Below are 20,134 nucleotides of genomic sequence, written 5' to 3'. Positions count from 1 at the left end.
TCTGATTGTCCTAAAATACCCTATTGTGCCAGGAAAACCCACTTTGTCTTCATTAGTAAGTGTAAGCGTTAGTTGCTCAGTCATGTCCTACTCTTTGTGACCCCATGGACTGTAGCCTGCAGGCTCCTCTGTCCTTGGGATTCTCCAGGCAGGAATACTGGAGTGGTTTGCCACTTTCTTCTCCAGGGATTGAAGCCAGGTCTCCTGCATTGCAGGCAGATTCTTCACTGGTTCTGTCCTAGAGCCCAGGAAAGAGCTTGGATAAAGCCGCTGCAATGATTTCTTAGTGAAGACCAGAAAATCCTTCTTCTTCAGGTTTTCAAATGCATCTGAGGGCCTCTGTGTGTACTTCTAGGACAGAGTTCTGTGAATTTTAATGAGTATTTGTCAGGTGGATCAGCCCTGCATGAGAGGTGTACAGTGCTGGGAAAGTGAAATAGAAAGAGCTATGTGACAAAGGGGTTCTGACACTGTCTCTCCAAGGCAGGTGCCCATCATTCCACAGGGTTCCTCATTGGGGAACACAGGCTGTCTGGCCGTGCAGCTTCCGTGTGCTGAGGTCTGGACACAGTTTAGTCACCTGTCCTCAGTCACATGCAGAATCAACGCCAGGGCAGCTGCTCTCTGGACATTGTTCTTACTGATGGGTTTCCTGACCCCCAGGCAGCCTCATTGGGTTTCTCTGGTGGCTCAAACTGTAAAGAATCTGCCTGCAATACAGGAGACCTGGGTTCCATCCCTGGGTCAGGAGAACACCCTGGAGAAGGAAAGGGCAACCCACTCCAGGATTGCTGCTTGGTGAATTCCACGGACAGAGGAGCCTGGTGGACTAAGTCCATGTGGTCAGGAAGAGTGGGACGTGACTGCGCCTTCCTCAGGCGGCCTCATTACCTTTCGGGGACACACTCCGAGCTTTCCACCTGCCGTGGTGGCTGGAGGCCACCTGTGCCTTTCTACTAGACTCTAGCTCTGTGAGCTTCGAAGGTCGACACTTGCTCTCCCTGGATCTTCTCCAAGTGCTCCAGGGCCTGCTGGTGTTCATTCTGGACCTCTCGTCCCCTGGCAAGCATTCCCTTCCTCCATCCAAACGATCCGGGACAGCAGAGCCCCCTGAGGATTTGCTCTAACAGGGTCTGTGTTGGTCTCTGCCAGCTTTGTGCTGTCGTTTGGCTATGCCCGTTAGTAAGGACGGTCCAAACCCAAATCTGATCATGCCTGAGATGTGAAGATGAATCTCTCCCATATAATTTTTCACCTTTGCCCCCACCCCACATGTCCTGGAGGCTTTGGAGTCAGAGGGTTTGTTCATTCTTGGCTGGAACCAGGAGGGTCCTGGTACAGATGCAGCTGGTGAGTCTAACTTGGCCTTGAGCTCCGACAGCCCAGATCCCTACCATTATTCTTCTCTGCTCTGGACTTGGGGGGGGCGCAGCTCTTTGTGGGCTAAATTCAGGCCAGCGGCAGGGACCAGGTGACATTTCCTTTTCAGGCTGGAAAAACCTTGTCTTACCTGACAAAGTACCTGTGTTTACGAAAGCCTTAGGCTTGAAAATGGATGCGAATTTACTCTTACCAACCTCGAAGGCAAGGACAGTGTCTCGCATCTAGAAAGTTTCCCTGATGCCAGCACTCCTGGCCACATCTCTCTGTAAATAGTCATTAGTGGCATCTTAAAAAATGGTGATGACTACTAATAAAAGTCCCTTACTCTCTGGATTTGATACTTTCCAAAGCACTAGCATATACTATCATATTCAAGTCTCAAAGGTGTTAAAAATATTTACAGCTGCTAAATATTCTGGTCTTACCCACAAAGCCCAAAACACTTTCACACATATAGCCTGTGTCTCAAAATTCCCAAATTTTCATCACTCTCTTTTTGCCATTTTCATTTTCCTCTTATCTATGGGTTCTCAGCCCTTGGGTTGGCTGTTTATGAATTACACAGGATCTACTACCTCAAATGATTTAAATATCTTAAGAGTTTAAATGCATGTGAAGCAAGGGGAAAATAAATGCAGAGATGTCCCAAACCCCATAAACCAGTTGAAATGAATTGGATCAAACTACAGTACCTTAGGGGCTTCCCAGGTGGTGCTAGTGGTAAAGAACTTGCCTGCCAGTGGTGGAGACACAAGAGATGTGGGTTTGATTGCTGAGTCAGGAAGATCCCCTGGAGGAGGGCATGGCAACCCACTCCAGTATTCTTGCCTAGAGAATCCCGTGGACAGAGGAGCCTGGTGGGCTACACACCATAGGGTCGCACAGAGTCAGACGGGACTGAAGCGACTTAGCATGCATGCACATACGCATGCACGCACAGTACCTTAGACTTGGAAGGTTTTCTCTTTGGACAGAATGGTTGTCCCTGCTCAGTAGAGAAGGAAAGGCAGCGAACTAAGAAGCAAAATGAGCTATTAAAAGCACAGCTGGGTTTTCTTAAAGGAACAGGGAAATAAAAGAGGTAAGTAGACTACCAGAGGCATATCCCACTGCTGCAAGGAAAGATGTGACATATGGAAATATCTTGCTGCCATTTAAATGGTTATTCAAGGCTCAGGCATTAAAAGACCAAGCAAAGGCTAGACTTTTGAAAAGAATAATGGCAGAAGTTCGGTTCTCATTGAGCCCTTGGGACACAGGTTTCTAGAACCATCTATGACAACTTTAGTTCAGGAATCTAATAGAGGTGGTTCTCAAGCAGAAAAATAATATAGGTATAAAGAAACAGGTTTTCTTGGCTCTAACAATTCCGAAGCCTTTGGCACAGGACTAAAAGAATCTGTACTCAAGGCGTTAACTCACTTGATGGGGCTCACTCTTAATTTAGCATTGGTGTGGTTGGAACTCAGGGCTCAAAAAGAATATAGAAATGAAGAAGACTTACTGAATAAGGTAGTGAAGCATCACTAAAGGAAAACCTGGTGATTGCAAAAAATATGGTTGACATCATTGCAAGTTCTTAAATTTTATAAGACATGAGTATCTCAATGTTATTCTCTGAAAGGAGAACCTATCCCCTATGTGTATTAACCATAATGTTATAATCAACATTTAATGATTAACATCTTTTTTTTTTTAATTATGTATGGTGGCTCAGATGGTAAAGGATCTGCCTGCAATGCAGGAGACCCAGGTTCCATCCCTGGGTGGAGAAGATCCCCTGGAGAAGGAAATGGGAACCCACTCTAGTATTCCTGCCTGGAGAATCCCATGGACAGAGGAGCCTGGCGGGCTACAGTCCACGGGGTTGCAGAGGGTCGGGCACATGACTGAGCAGCTAACACTTTCACTTTCATAATTGCTTTAGAATATTGTGTTAGCTTCTACCACACAACTGAGTGAATCAGTTATGTGTGTATGTATATCCCCTTCCTCTTGGACCTCCTCCTCCCCCATCCAGGTCATCACAGAGCGCTGAGCTGGGCTCCCTGTGCTGCATAGCAGCTTCCCGCCAGCTGTCTATTTTGCAAATGGCATACATGTGACAGTATACATGTCAAGGCCACTCTCAGTTCATCCCACCATCTTCTTCCCCTGCTGTGTCCACAAGCCCATTCTCTATGTCTCTGCCTCTATTCCTGCCCTGCAAGTAGGTTCATCAGTACCATTTTTTCTAGATTCTACATGTATGTGTTAATATACAATATTTGCTTTTCTCTTTCTCACTTTACTCTGTGTATCAGACTCTAGATTCAGCCACACTAATGCTTAACATTTTCTTGTGAGGTTTCTCATACTTGAGTGTAGCATCAAATGTAGAATTTTCCAAACTATGATAGACTCCCTGGCATCCTGCTGAGGTTGAACAGGAAGGATCATTTCAGCCTTCCCTCCTTACCTTGGAGACTCTATTGTGATCTCTGTCTACAGTAGCATGGGATTAGATTTCTTCAGGAATGGATTTGGGAAATGTCATGTTGCATATGAGGTAGAAGGTGAGATTGACTTGTGTCCTATTACATGTGGGAATATAATTTGAACTTGTTACATTCCCACATTAAATAGAGTGTTTTTATATTGCCTTTTGATTTCTATAAGACATTTGGGAAGTTAGTTATTTTGAATAGAGTAACTGCATAATTTGGGATGGGAATTGAGCTTAGGATGCAGCGTAGCCTTGAATTTAAATTAATTAGTGTATTAGTCAGCTATTGCTGTAAAAATGTGGTATAACACACTTTGCCAAAACTCAATAACTTATAGCACTAGGCATTTATTTTTCTTACTCAAAGGCCTGCAGGTCTGCTGGGGCATTTCTTCCTCAGGATGCTGTTTGGCTAGTTTGGCACCAAGCTGGGTTTAGGTCTGTTCTATGCATCTCCGTATTCTTTCTGAATGAAGCACCTGCCATATTCTCATGATTGATGGCAGGTGTTTAAAAGATAGAACACCCTCTTAAAACTTTGGTCCTGGACTAGACACTGTCATCCTATCCACATTACTTGGGATACTTACCCAACATCAATGGAGTGGAGAGGTGTACTCTGCCCACTCTTGGACATGGCAAGATCTTATTACAAGAGACAGTGAAAAACTGAGAACTGTTACCTAATTTATCACAGTAACATATTCTTGTTGTACTTGTCTTATCATATTTTATTAATTCAGAAATATGGTGAAAAGTTTACTCAAGATCTCTCAAAAATCTTCCATGGTTCCCACATACTCAGGCTCATTAACTGATTACATTGAGACTTACCTTAAAATTATTAAATTGGAATCTTTCTGGGATGGACATCAGGAATTCATGTTTTTTTAATGATCTTGGTAGATGACATCAATGCAATGCTAGATTTTAGTGATTAGTCCACTTTACTTAGAAACTCCGCTCCTGTTGAATAATGAGATCACCCTACTCAATTTATCACCTACTTGTTAATTATTAACCGATTGAAAACCTTTCTTCTTGTGTGTTTGGCAATAGTTCAGGCTATGTTAGACCTCTTAGAATTCTTTTACAGTTTTATGCCTTATCCATGTTGCTCCCCATTCCCAGAACACTTTTGACCCAAGTGTTCCTACCTAAATTCCACTCCAAAGTGAACCATGTATATCTTAAAGTTCATTTCAAAGGCTACTTTTTTCAGTTCACATATTCTCATGTTGTGTTCCTGTATCATTAGGTCACAATTTTTGTTAAAGGTAATTGCATCTAGATCTTCATGTCCAGATTAAGGGCATGTCGACGGCAAGGACATGCCTCATTTATCTCTGTGTCCTCTTGGGTTCCTTGTAGATTACCTTTGCTGGCTTTCAGAACTTTCCTATGTTCCCTTTGAGTTCTGTCCCCACCTGTGGCTTTCTTTCCCTCACCAGCTCCCCGTCCATCCTTTCTTCCTTCAATCCTGCTGATTTTAAGACCCTGTGGGTGGTGTCTTCAGGTTTCTGAGTCTTCCTTCTGTTATCACTCTATCTGTAAAAACTTCTCACGTGCTCTTTGATTTTTCACTATTCCAGCTCCAATTTTGCCATTTTTGTCTCTTCTGGTTCTGCACTAAGTATGTTGCCGCAGAGCAGACAGCTGTTTCTCTTTGAAGCCTCTGGCTTTAGTCTTCTCTTGAGAGCTTTCTCTGTATCACTTTGAAAAAACATGCCCTGCTGTCCTCTACCCCTTGAAAGAGGAGGGAGGTCTTCCCATTCCTATTTTGATCATTGGTTTTAATCATATTTGAAAATCTCTTCCTAATTCAGTTGGAGAATTTTCTTACTCTGCATCCATTGATAGCAAATCCTCCAGCTCTGCCGCAATTGAAAAAGTGAAAGGGTTAGTTACTTGGTCGTGTCTGACTCGTTGCGACCCCGTGGACTGTGGCCTGCCAGGCTCCTCTGTCCACAGAATTCTCCAGGCAAGAATACTGGAGTCGGTTGCCATTCCCTTCTCCAGGGGATCTTCCCGACCCAGGGATCAAACCTGAGTCTCCTGTGTTGCAGGCATATTCTTTTATCATCTGAGCCTCCAGGTAAACTCTTGCTATGTTTTAATGTGATCTGAAAGGGAGCTGATGCTTTTGAACTGTGGTGTTGGAGAAGACTCTTGAGAGTCCCTTGGACTGCAAGGAAATCAGTCCTGAATATTCATTGGAAGGACTAATACTAAACATGAAACTCCAATGCTTTTACCACATGTGAAGAACTGACTCATTAGAAAAGACCCTGATGCTGGGAAAGATTGAGGGTGGGAGGAGAAGGGGGTGATGGAGAATGAGATGGTTGAGTGGCATCACCGACTTGATGGACATGAGTTTGAGTAAGCTCTGGGAGTTGGTGACGGACAGGGAAGCCTGGCGTGCTGCAGTCCATGGGGTCCCAAAGAGCTGGACACAACTGAGTGACTGAACTGACCGACTGCCTGGGAGTTCTCTCGCACTTTACACTTGACTCCTTCTTTTCTGCACATAAATCTTAGTGATGCTAAAGAGCCCCATTCTTCCTTGATAAGGATATTCAGTGATTATTGTCTCTGGTTTTAGAGTGCTAGTTAAGGATTATGAATATTTGGCTTTCCAAGATCACTTCTGGATCACTCTAGCATTGTCACTTTGTGCTAAGATACTGTCATAATCTCTTCCCAAAACCACAGTTCTTACTGTCAGTAGAGAATGTATCACTCCTTAATGTATTTTATCCTCTTTCCCATTTTGCAGAGAATAATTGTTGGGGTGGGCACAGTCTTTCTCAAATTTTACAATCTTGAACAAGACCAATGATATTGTAACACAACTGCAATTTTACTTTTATTTATTTATTTTTGTCTTCCATAGACCCTTTAAAATTTGTTCAGTGGGGGAAACCTCCCCCTGCCTCCTTATGCCCATGACTATTATCCCTCACCCATAAAAGAAAGTTCTCAGATTGCTTAAGTTGAAGACAAGGGTTGGCCACAGGAAAGAGAATGTCAGCTCTAAGATTAAAATGATGAAGTCTTTAAGTCAAGTTCTCTCTCCTTGTTCACTGGGGGCCAGCCAGCCTCAGGCTGGCAGCTGGCAGGATCCGGGGGGTTGGTTGACTTTTCCCGGTTTCTACCTTCTGCTTCTTTCTCTGAAGCTTGCTGACTTGGCACTGACTCTTCCCAAGTTCATTGGTGAGAGAGAAGGGTGGAAAAGGGGGAGGATATGTCTTACTGGACCTCTGTATCTGAGGCTGGTTTCTCACTCTTTGGGGTGGTGACTGCTTAAAGCTGAGTCTTTTTCTCTAGGGTGACAGTGAAGTTAATTTCAGAGGCCTCATCCTGTGGACCTTACTCCGTAGTTCTTTTGACTGAGAAGCATACATTTCCTCTTCCACCAGTGGGTCCTTCTACAGTCCTTGCCTAGAAATCTAGCATTTACACCCCATTTCTGCGGCGGTTCCTTTGTCCTTTTAGGCAGCCCCAGTGGACACGACCCAGGACACCCTTAAGCTGGTGTTCCTTCACGTGTGGTCCCAGCTGGTGATGCCAGCATCCACTCAGCTACCCAGATCACTGCAGCCTACTTAGCTTTCTCGGCATGCATCAGGCACCAGCCCTCTGCTTCAACGGCAGGGAGCACCTTCAAGCCACTAACTATTAACTGAATGTTCAGTTCAAGGGTGATAAAATTGCTCTTCCTTCGAGGGTTGTCTGGGGGAAGGCCCAAAACAGCGTTCTGTTAAGAAGGAGGCAGGTGCAAAAAAACAAAATCAGGCTCAAGAAATCCAAGAACCCACTGTTCTTCTTGTGAATTCCCTTGTGAATGTTTTCTTGCTCCCCCAGGCCCAGGCAGGCTTGTTCTCCCGTCCCCACCGCTGGGTCTGCAAGAAACCCTTGCAGCCTGCACTGAACTTCCAGCTTCCTTTGTCTCCCCCTAGTGGCCAAGCTGATTTGGTCCCCGTGGGCACCTCCCAGTCACACGTGAGGTTCACGACTAGACACGACATGGGGAAGCACACACAAAAACGTTCATGGACATGTCCTCCGAGAGCAAGTCTCAACTCATGGTTGTTTTCCCCCCTTATTTTGGCTGGCATGGCATGTGAGATCTTAGTTCCTGACCTGGGATCAAGCCTGAGCCCCTTGCACTAGAAGCGTAGAGGCTTAACCACTGATCCATTTGGGAAGTCGCATCAACTCATGGATCTGAGCTCTTTATCCCGACCTACTCTCTGATACTACCCAGATCCCACAGACCCTGGCCTGGGTCTCTGGCTCTCAGAACACGTGAACAGATGGATTGAGAACCCGGAAACCACCAAAACCATATATTTAGTATTTTTTTCCAGGTATAGAGCAGCCCAGCCCTTTCTTACAGCTAGGTGATGACTTGATTTAAAATTTCACTTTTTTTTTTTTTTTCCATTCAGCGAGCTCATCCTAATTGCTTCCAACTGGCCTCCTTCTATGTCTTTAAGAGCTTACTCTTCTGAACACACTTGCTAAGGGGAGGGGGTAGGAAAGGGGTGGATTGGGAGTTTGAGATTAGCAGGTGGAAACTATTATATAGAGAATGGATAACAACTGTGCTTCCGTATAGCACAGGGAACTGTGTTCAGTATTCCGTGATAAACCACAATGGAAAAGAATATGAAAAGAATGTGTGTTTATGTGTGTGTGTGTGTGTGTATATAACTGAATCACTGCTATAGCAGTAGAAATTAGCACAAGATGGTAAATCAACTATACTTCAATGAAATGAAAGTTTTTTAAAAGCTTCACTAAAACTTTTTAAAAGCTAAAAAATAAAGGGGACTCTTCCCCTGAGCTCCTCTCTGGTTACGCTGTCTGTCCCACAGCACATTTTCCAGGTTGCTCTTCTCCCCAGCCTGCTGGCATGCCCCTGTGGTCTGTGCACTGCACAACTCCAGGGGGAGATTTTCACGGTGCCCGTGATGTGAGCAGAATCCTCTGGAGCTGAACAACCTGGCACTCCTGTGTCTCCCTGCACTGCCTTATCCCAAGCGCAGGTACAGCTCGTTCCTTTGGTTCTCAGAGAACATTAACACAAAGCTGGTTTGTGCAGTAACAGAACAGAGATCTTAAAGTTGGTTGTCAGCTATCACCTTGCACGTTGATCATTAACTTTTTGCTCTTTTGGTGCTGTGTCTCCGGCCTCAGAACCCCCCATCCCCCCACCCTGCCCCTATATTGTAAGGTCAGTTTTGCTGTCAGGTCAGAATCTTCTTTCCTCTAATTTCCTGAAGAAGAAATGGATCGGTTAGCAACTTAATGCCCTTCCAGAGATGCTAGCTATGCAAAATATTGCTTCCTCTTCCCTCCCCTTCCTTTCTCTCCTCTTTCTTCGCTCCTTCCCTTCCTTCCTCAAATTATCTACTGTCCCCTCTGTTTAAGGCTTGATTCCAGGTTCAAAGATTTAGTGTTAAACAATCAGACAATGGCCCTGCCCCCATATGACCTGCATTCTGCTAGCAAGGGCACAACACGTAAAGATACTACTGCAGATAGCTGCCGTTTTATGAAGAACAAGCTGGATAAGGGCCTAGAAAGATGATTCTCAGCCTGGGCCTCCCACTGGAACCTCCTGCAGAGCTGGAGTTTCTGATCTGAGTGGTCTAAAGTGAGGCTTTACTAGATGCTAAAGCTCCCCAGGTGTTTCTAGTACGCAGCTGGTTTTGAAAACCACTAGGATAGAGAGAGACAGTGGATGTGCTATTTTCAGTCGGGTAGTTAGGGCAGGTTTTCTGAGATGGCACTTACATAGAGCAGGGACAGGGCCAAAGGAAGATTTCTGGGATAACAAGGGATTTCTGGTTCATGTTTAACCACTGGCTCTCCCAGAGCAAGAGCACTGATATGTAGGCATGGCACATTTCCAAGATGTAAACATTCTTTCTGCAGCCAATTTCAGACAACCAATGTGAGCGCATCGAACAGAGTTGGGAATAGATGCTAGCTAGTAACTGGTTTGTGTGAGCCTGTTTAAGAACTGACACCAACATGCCTCTGGCAGAGATTAGGCTGTGCAAAGGCCCTGGCACTTGCATTATTTCATAGGGTAGTTCAGCTTTGATTTGGCTCTACCTCTCCCTTTAAGAAAAAAAGTGAAAGTGAGAGTTGCTCAGTCCTGTCCAACTCTTTGTGACTCCATGGACTGTCCAGTCCATGGAATTTTCCAGGCCAGAATACTGGAGTGGGTAGCCTTTCCCTTCTCCAGGGGATCTTCCCAACCCAGGGATGGAACCCAGGTCTCCCGCCTTGCGGGCATATTCTTTACCAGCTGAGCCACCAAGGAAGCCAAAGCACACTGGAGTGGGTAATCTGTCCCTTCTCCACGGATCTTCCCGACCCAGGAATCGAACCCGGGTCTCCTGCATTGCAGGCAGATTCTTTACCAACTGAGCTATCAGGGAAGCCCTTAGGGCCAGGCTTTGAGCATTTCCTCTATAGAATCAAACTCTCCACTTAAAAAGTCCCCTATCCCACAAACAACGCCCAGCGAACAGACAGACAGGAAAACCAACTTGCCTTTTCCTTAAGGCAGCTTCCGTGTCTCCTCCAGACTTGACGTCTCACAGTGGCACCGTCTGGTTTTTCATTTCGCTTTTGGTCTGTCACAAATAGCATCCTGCGTATCTTATCTTCCACCTACCAAATCCAGGTGTGCTGTTTCCGCTCCTCCAGTTTCTACACAATTTTGACACTTTGAGTAGTGAGTACGTTAGTTCTCCTTGAGTCTATGGTGTTAAAAACAAAAAACAGAAACAAGAGTTCCAACAGATGTGTGTATGCGTGTGTGCTCGGTCATGTCTGACTCTTTGCGACCCCGAGGACTGTAGCCTGCCAGGCTCCTTTGTCCGTGGGATTCTCCAGGGAAGAATACTGGCAAAGGTTGCCATACCCTCCTCCTGGGGATCTTCCCGACCCAGGGACTGAACACAGCTCTCCTGTATTGCAGGTGGATTCTTTACTGCTGAGCCAGCGGGGAAGCCCCCAGACAGAGATGCAGCCTTCCTCAAAAGCATCCTCAGGTTAGAAGGAAAAAGCAAGCCTCCATTTCTTCCTCTGAACAGAGTGGCTCTTCTTTCTGGACCTCTTCTTGGAATGACATATCAAACAGGCTCAGCAAGAAATGGAGAGTCAGGTACAGGACGAGAAGCAGGCGAAATTAGAGTGAGTGGTTCTTCAATTGTAGAAGATCAACAGTTTTTACTCTGGGGAAGTATGCTAATCTTCCCCCCCCTTGATAGCAGACAGAATGTCAAACACTGGTTGTAACTGGGCCATGTGATTTACATACAGATTAATCCGTTATTAGCCTAAAGGAGACTCTTGATTCAGCAAGAGGATATTTATCATCCAGTTGCTTTGTCACATAATGCAAGCGACTTTGTAACTTTAATTGTATTGCCTGTTCTAGAAATATTGCCCATGATTACAGCCTGTTTGAAATAATTAGGCGGTAATCAGCATCACAGGTTTCTTTTAAATATTCTATCATTAGAGAGATTGCTAAGTGATTTACCTGGCACCACAGATTAGATTTTCTTGGCATAAATACCTTTCTCCACAGAAGGGGCAGGGATGTTCCAAGGCATTCAGAGGGCCTGTTTTTGTTTGAAATCACTACTGGAACAGATTACCTCCCATTTCTTATCTCACAGTTTCTGTGGAACAGAAGTCTGGTGGACTTGACTGGGTCTCCGTTTGAAGGCCCGGAAGACTTCCTGTCTGAAGGCACTAGGAGATATGGCATTTCCTTGCTGCTTCAGGAGGTTGGCAGAAGTCTGTTCCTTTCTGTTGTCAGACTGAGCTCCTGGCTTCCTCACTGATGTCAGCAGAAGTCCCTTCCCAGGTTTGAGAGGCCCTCAAAGGCTTTGCTCATGTTCCCTCCATCTTCAGACCACCAGTGACAGGTTGAGTCCTTCTCATCCTTCAAATCGCTCCTGTCTTTTCCTCTGGAGCATCTCTCTGACTTCTGAAGCTCTCATTTAAGTCTCCTATTGATGGCTCACTGGTAAAGGATCTACCTGCCAATGCAGGGGAAGCGGGTTCGATTCCTGTGTCGGGAAGATCCCCTGGAGGAGGAAATGGCAACCTCCTCCAGTATTTCTTGTCTGGAAAATCCCATGGACAGAGGAGCCTGGCAGGCTGCAGTCCACGGGGTCACAAAGAGTTGCACGTGACTTAGCTACTAAACAACAGCAACAACTGATTCTATTGGGCCCACCTGGATAATCAGGATACTGCTTATTTTCAAGTTCTTTAACCATAACCACATGTACAAAGTCTCTTTTGCTATTGTTGCTGTTGTTTAGCTGCTAAATTGAGTCCAACTCTGTGATCCATTGACTGTAGCCCACCAAGTTCCTTTGTCCATGGGCTTTCCCAGGCAAGAATACTGAAGTGGGTTGCCGTTTCCTCCTCCAGGGGATCTTCCCCGACCCAGGGATTGAACCTGCATCCCCTGCATTGCAGGTGGACTTTTAGCACCTAGCCACAAAGGAAGTCCCTCTTTGCTATAGTGGGTAGCATTTGCGCAGAATCCAGGGACTAGGATGTGGACACCCTGGTGTGGGGCGAGGGGATTCTCAGCATGTTATAGAACCTGGGCCGCATGTGTGTTTCATTCAGAATATCGTTACTTCTCAGAACTGGTAGTGGTATAGTAGTAATGTCTCTCTCTCTTTTGGGTATTGACTGCCTCCGTCAGAAAATAGGACCACTGAATGCTTGAATACTTAGGGTATATCAAGATGCTATTATAGGCAGAGAAAAGAGAACTTCTGTTAAGTTTGACTGATATTTTTGGGAGAGGGTGTGTCTTAGCAAGCTGCTGATTTTTACAATATTGGCTTGTATAGTGATCTAACGTTTACTTATTGAAGGGATATTCGTTTAATTGTATGTTGTCTATATCTTCCAGCCAAATATAAGTCCTTGAAAACAAGGACACTGCCTGTCTCTTTCATGATTGTGTGCATAGAACCAGGAAGCAGGTCTTGCATGAAGTAGCTTAATAGCTACTTGATACGTATTTATTGAGTGAAATCCTGGTCTAGCAATCACTATGAGAAATCTTGGCCATGTTGGAGGGTCCAGCAGTGAAACTGACAGACATGGCCCCTGCCTGCCTGACCTTAAAAAGATATGAAAAAAAACATTTATACAAACAGTTGATTGTAAATGGGGGAAAAAACAGGAAACCTTGAAAGTGGTCCACATGTACTTTAATCATTCTATTTTAACTTCATGGGTACAGTTGTTCACCAATATTTGGATATAGAGTCAAGACATCTTTCAGTAGGGTTGGCTGAGTGAAATTCTATATCTTCTTTCTTATATAAATCATTCCTTCTGTGATTTGAGTTTTTGCTTCTCTTAAATGGAGTGAGGACTCAAGATTAGGGGTTGGCACATTGTGGCTTGAGCTAAATCAGCTTTGCCATCTGTTTTCATAAGGCCCTGGGCTAAGAATGGATTTTACATTTTTCAAATGGTTGAAAAGAAGTTAAAGGAAGAATAATATTTTCTAAAGGGTCTTCCCTAGTGGCTGAGCAGTAAAGAATCTGCCTGCAATGCAGGAGATATGGGCTTGACCCCTGGGTTGAGAAGATCCCCTGGAGAAAGGAATGGCAACCCACTCCAGTGTTCTGGCCTGGGAAGTCCCGTGGACAGAGGAGCCTCAGAGGCTACAGTCCACAGGGTCACAAGAGTCAGACACAGCTTAGCAACTAAACAACAACAACAACATTTTCTAAGATGTTAAAATGACATGAAATTCAAATTTTGTGTTCAATCAACTTTCATTGGGTCATAATCACGCTCAATTATTTAGGTATTGCCTATGACTGCTTTCACATTATGGTGACAGAGTTGAATAGCTGTGACAGAGACCCTATGGCCTGCAAAGCTAAGCTAGAGCCTGTTATACAGAGTGAAGTAAGTCAGAAAGAGAAAAACAAATATCGTATACTAACGCATATGTGTGGAATCTAGAAAGATAGTACTGATGAAATTATTTGCAGAGCACGCTAGTAAAGTGATGCTTAAAATTCTCCAAGCCAAGAGGGTGTGGAGAAAAGGGAACCCTCTTACACTGTTGGTGGGAATGCAAACTAGTACAGCCGCTATGGAGAACAGTGTGGAGATTCCTTAAAAAACTGGAAATAGAACTGCCATATGACCCAGCAGTCCCACTCCTGGGCATACACACCGAGGAAACCAGATCTGAAAGAGACATGTGCACCCCAAAGTTAATCGCAGCACTAATAACAATAGCCAGGACATGGAAGCAACCTAAATGCCCATGAGCAGACGAATGGATAAGGAACCTGTGGTACATATACACAATGGAATATTACTCAGCCATTAAAAAGAATACATTTGAATCAGTTCTAATGAGATGGATGAAACTGGAGCCCATTATACAGAGTGGAGTAAGCCAGAAAGATAAAGAACATTATAGTATACTTACACATATATATGGGATTTAGAAAGATGGTAATGATAACCCTATATGCAAAACAGAAAAAGAGACACAGATGTATAGAAAGACTTTTGGACTCTGTGGGAGAAGGCGAGGGTGGGATGCTCTGAGAGAATAGTATTGAAACAAGTGTACTATCAAGTGTGAAACAGATCACCAGCCCAGGTTGGATGCATGAGACAAGTGCTCAGGGCTGGTGTACTGGGAAGACCCAGAGGGATGGGATGGGAGGGAGGTGGGAGGGGGCATCGGGATGGGGAACACATGTAAATCCATGGCTGATTCATGTCAATGTATGGCAAAAACCACTACAATATTGTAAAGTAATTAGCCTCCAACTAATAAAAAAAAATTCTCCAAGCCAGGCTTCAGCAATATGTGAACTGTGAACTTACAGATGTTCAAGCTGGTTTTAGAAAAGGCAGAGCAACCAGAGGTCAAATTGCCAACATCCACTGGATCATTGAAAAAGCAAGAGAGTTCCAGAAAATCATCTATTTCAGCTTTATTGACTATGCCAAAGCCTTTGACTGTGTGGATCCCAATAAACTGTGGAAAATTCTGAAAGAGATGGGAATACCAGGCCACCTGACCTGTTTCTTGAGAAACCTGTATGCAGGTCAGAAAGCAAGTTAGAACTGGACATGGAACAACAGACTGGTTCCAAATAGGAAAAGGAGTACATCAAGGCTGTATATTGTCACCCTGCTTATTTTACTTATATGCAGAGTACATCATGAGAAATGCTGGGCTGGAGGAAGCAGAAGCTGGAATCAAGGTTGCCGGGAGAAATATCAATAACCTCAGATATGCAGATGACACCACCCTTATGGCAGAAAGTGAAGAAGAACTAAAAAGCCTCTTGATGACAGTAAAAGAGGAGAGTGAAATATTGGCTTAAAGCTTAACATTCAGAAAACTAAGATCATGGCATCCAGTCCCATCACTTCATGGCAAAGAGATGGGGAAACAGTGTAAATAGTAGCTGACTTTATTTTTTTGACCTCCAAAAATGACTGCAGATGGTGATTGCAGCCATGAAATTAAAAGATGCTTACTCCTTGGAAGGAAAGTTATGACCAACCTAGATAGCATATTAAAAAGCAGAGACATTACTTTGTCAACAAAGGTCCGTCTAGTCAAGGCTATGGTTTTTCCAGTGGTCATGCATGGATGTGAGAGTTGGACTATAAAGAAAGCTGAACACAGAAGAATTGATGCTTTTGAACTGTGGTGTTGGAGAAGACTCTGGAGAGTCCCTTGGACTGCAAGGAGATCCAACCAGTCCATCCTAAAGGAAATCAGTCCTGGGTGTTCATTGGAAGGCCTGATGCTGAAGCTGAAACTCCAATACTTTGGCTACCTGAGGCGAAGAGCTGATTCATTGAAAAAGACCCTGATGCTGGGAAAGATTGAGGGCAAGAAGAGAAGGGGACGACAGAGGATGAGATGGTTGGATGGCATCACCGACTCAGTGGACATGGTTTAGGTGGACTCCAGGAGTTGGTGATGGACAGGGAGGCCTGGCGTGCTGCGGTTCATGGGGTCACAGAGAGTCAGACACGACTGAGTGACTGAACTGAATTGAATTGAATGGAGAAACAGACAGAGAGAACAGACTTATGGAGACTGGGGCTGGGGGGAGGAAGGAGAGCTTGGGAGGCATAGAGAGAGTACCATGGAAACTTCCGCCTGTGAAATAGATACCCCATGGGAATTTGCTGTGTGGCTCAGGGAGCTCAAATGGGCTGGGTAACAAACTAGAGTGGTGGGATGGGGAGGGAGGTGGCCGGTTCATGTTGTTATTTGGCAGAAACCAACAAAATTCTATCAAGCAAATTATCCTTCAATTAAAAAATAAGTAAATTTAAAATTAAAAAAAAAAGTACATGCAGTCTGACCCTTTAAGGAAAAGCTTGTTGACCTCTGCTCAAAATACTTGAGAAGTAACTTGAGTTGAGAAAACTGACTCCTCTCCCAATTAAATTCTTGGTGGTGTGTGCACATAGGGAGGGGTGTTTGGAGGGCGGCAGTAGACTATTTTCTAGTAAACTCCATCTTAACTATCAATAATCTTTTTGTGACTCCACTTTGTCAAATCTTTCCAAGCATTCAATTTATTTTTCATAGGAACATCTCTTTTTCTTGTTTAATTCATGTTATCAATTTAGCCTGTCCTTAATTAAATTACACAGTGATGCTAACAGATGCAAACTACCATAAATTAGGTTGGAGATGTGCACGTTTATTAAATTACCATGATGTATACTTCACATGCCTTACAATTTTATATGTCAATTATACCTCAACAAAGCTGAAATAAAAAAAAAAAACTCTTAGAAGAAAACAGAGATCTGTTTGGAGATGAACATAGCAGACCCCTGGTGCAGATCCACCTCTAAGGGTGGGGACAACAGAGAGCATCGTCTGAAGAGAGCAATCCAGTAGCCTCCAGTTATAGAGCTAGCGAGGTCCTCTGCCCCAGAGCTTTCCAGAGGAGTGGAGAAGTCTGCTTAATACCACAATCGGGTCAAGTGGAGGTCACTAATGAGGGCTTCTGCTGCATAGAAAATTTGGTCCAAATTAAACATAGATTTGCACATTATAATTAGAGCCAAGCTTTTGTAACTGTCACATAGGTATCCCTCATGCAAGGTGACTTGCATCTAGAATTTTGAATTTTCGGCATTATTAATAGGGGAACTATTCATGTTACAGAACCTGAAATCTCTATCTTAAGAGACTTTCTTTCAGGAGTTCTGAGAACTCTGATTTGACTTTCAGAGAAACTCTGTTTTCTAACCATTATCAAAGTGAAATACTTCACCCCCACTTTCTGTAGACTGCAGTCTCAGTGCTTTCCTGAGAGAATATTCCCCCTAGAATCTCTAATTCAATGTAGAATAGACATAACATCTAGGGCTTCCCAGGTGGTTCCGTGGTGAAGAATCCACCTATTAATGCAGGGAATGAAGGAGACACAGGTTTGATCCCTAGGTCAGGAAGATCTCCTGAAGAAGGAAATGGCAACTCACTCTAGTATTCTTGCCTGGGAAATCCCATGGACAGAGGAGTCTGGTGGGCTACAGTCCATGGGGTTGGACATGACTAAGAGGACTGAGATGCAAGCAGACGTAACATCTCTGCCAATTAAAAAAAAAATAGGCTCAGAAATGTATTTCTGTGCTCCCTTAAAGCAATATTTCTTCTCCTGAATATTAATTGCAGCTTATTAAAATGAAGGTAATCATTGCAAAATGTAACAGGGAATTTAAAAGTAACATATCAGTGAGATATAGGTGTTAAAAATAGCATTGATGCAGATTTAGTATCACTTCCAGTTTAGAAACTTTGTCTTCGCATATTTCAATAGGTCCTTTAGCCCTGAAACATCACCACTTCAGTGAGCAACTGGCCCATTTTTATGCCATAAGGCCCTGGGATTCCAGAGGGAGAAGTAACTTCTATCCATCTTTTCTAATTTGCTTTAGTGAATGCAGTATGGGGAAAAAAAAATACACGGCATTAAGGAAGGATCTTTTCTTTCTTTTTCATTTCTCTTTCTGGAGCCAAGTTTAAAATGGAATACACTCATTAAAAGGTGATCTAGTGTAACAAGCTCCCCACCAAAGGCAGAGCAGAAGGTTCTATTCCTCTGTGAGTTGTTTTATGAAGTAGGTCATGGCTGACAACTAGTGAACTAAATCCTTCGACAAGGAGAGATTTACAAGGACTTGTCTACAGAGATGAAGTGCTTCTACAGATTTGAGCAGAGCTGGGACCAGGGAATAGGAACTCTGCACATAAATAGTTTGTAGCTTTGGGATTCCACAGCTGGGAGCTCTCAACAGCCACTGTGAATAAATATGCCTATGGAGTTGAGTTCTAAATACTGACAGTCCTATATGCAGGATTCACGTGGCTTCCAGGACCTCAGTCAGTTAAGTTGCTCAGTTGTGTCTGACTCTTTGTGACCCCATGGACTGCAGCATGCCAGGTTTCCCTGTCCATCACCAACTCCCGGAGCTTGTTTAAACTCATGTCCATTGAGTCGGTGATGCCATCCAACCATCTATCTTCTGTCGTCCCCTTCTCCTCCCCACTTCAATCTTTCCCCGCATCAGAGTCTTTTCCAATGAATCGGTTCTTTGCATCAAGTGGCCAATGTATTGGAGTTTCAGCTTCAGCATCAGTCCTTCCAATGTATATTCAGGACTGATCTCCTTTAGACTGGCTGGATCTCCTTGCAGTTCAAGGGACTCTCTAGAGTCTTCTGCAACACCACAGTTCAAAAGTATCAATTCTTCCGTGCTCAGCTTTCTTTATACTCCAACTCTCACATCTATACATGACTATTGGAAAAACCATAGCCTTGATTAGATGGACCTTTGTTGGCATAGTAGTGTCTCTGCTTTTTAATATGCTGTCTAGGTTGGTCATAGCTTTTCTTCCAAGAAGCAAGCATCTTTTAATTTCATGGCTGCAGTCACCATCTGCAGTGATTTTGGAGTCCAAACATAAAGCCTGTCACTGTTTCCATTGTTTCCCCATCTATTTGCCATGAAGTGATGGGACTGGATGGGTTGAAAAGGTGTTCTCCAGACACATAGAGCAACCATAGGGCTCATTTTCTTGAGTCTCTGGAAGCTATGGTGCTTAAAATGTAACTGGAACTAGGAAGGAGCTATCTGATTGAAGTTTTCACCACCATCTCCTTTTTCTGACCCTTGACTGTGTGAGAGATATCTCCTTTGTAAGAGATGTCTCTTGGAAAGTTTGTTAGCTGTTGGGGTAGTGAGAATGGTGAGTGCAGTATGCTCATGGACATTTGCTATGGCCTGAATGTTTGTGTCACAGCCCCCCCAAATTCATATATTAAGATCCTAATGCCTAGTGTGATAGTCTGCAGTACCCAGTCTATAGTAGGTTATAGCAGCCCAAAGGGACAAAGACAATATTCAATTGCACAACCTTGTTTTGATAGGATGCCTAATATTAAAAAATTAATTGTTTTATGTCCAAATGAAAGAATTGAAGATCAGAAATTAATTGTACCAGGGCCTTTGTTGTTGTTTAGTTGCTAAGTCATGTCTGATTCTTCTGTGACCCCATGGACAGTAGCCAGCTAGGCTCCTCTGTCCATGGGACTTCTCAGGCAAGAATACTGTAGTGGGTTGCCATTTCCTTCTCCAGGGGATCTTCCTGACTCAGGGATCGAACCCATGTGTCCTGCATTGTCAGGTGGGTTCTTTATCACTGAGCTCCCTGGGAGGACCAGGACCTTAAATGCATAGAATAACATAGCTTGAAAGGATATTAAAAGATGCAGAACATCGCTGTAATTTTTTAGGTGAGAAAACTAAGGCCCCAGAGGGTGAATGACTTGTCCATGGACACAGGGATGGTCTAGTCCAGTATGGGGATTAGGACCTGCAGAGTATAATAGATGGCACTGCTTGTGTGGTTTCCAGGTGTAGTTATTAGAAACAGGTGCTTTGGAGCCAGGTTTCCCTTCTCTGTCATTTACTATCTGCACAATCATGGGGAGTGCGTTTAACTAGTTGATTAAATCCTTTACTTTGCTGATTCAATGGCCCCCTGCCATAGTAAATTCAAAGATGAGATGACATAAGCAGAAAGCCTGATGGCATATGTCAGTTTTACTCTGTTCTAAAGAACTTCAATTCATGGTCCTGCAAAAAGTATCTATTATGGGAATGTTTACAGTACTT

General features: G+C 44.0%; 1 long non-coding RNA gene across 1 annotated transcript in view; it reads left to right on the top strand.

Annotated features, from left to right (window-relative positions):
• LOC139037010 (uncharacterized) overlaps positions 1-20,134 on the top strand; it is a 41,663-nt gene that overhangs the window by 11,995 nt on the left and 9,534 nt on the right. Inside the window, exon 2 of the long non-coding RNA XR_011489789.1 lies at positions 10,872-10,944. This is a non-coding gene — a long non-coding RNA (uncharacterized lncRNA). The remainder of the gene's footprint in view (positions 1-10,871; positions 10,945-20,134) is intronic.

Source organism: Odocoileus virginianus, chromosome 10, assembly GCF_023699985.2.
Source record: "Odocoileus virginianus isolate 20LAN1187 ecotype Illinois chromosome 10, Ovbor_1.2, whole genome shotgun sequence".
Classification (NCBI taxonomy): Eukaryota; Metazoa; Chordata; class Mammalia; order Artiodactyla; family Cervidae; genus Odocoileus; species Odocoileus virginianus.
This window is presented reverse-complemented; position numbering and strand designations above follow the sequence as displayed.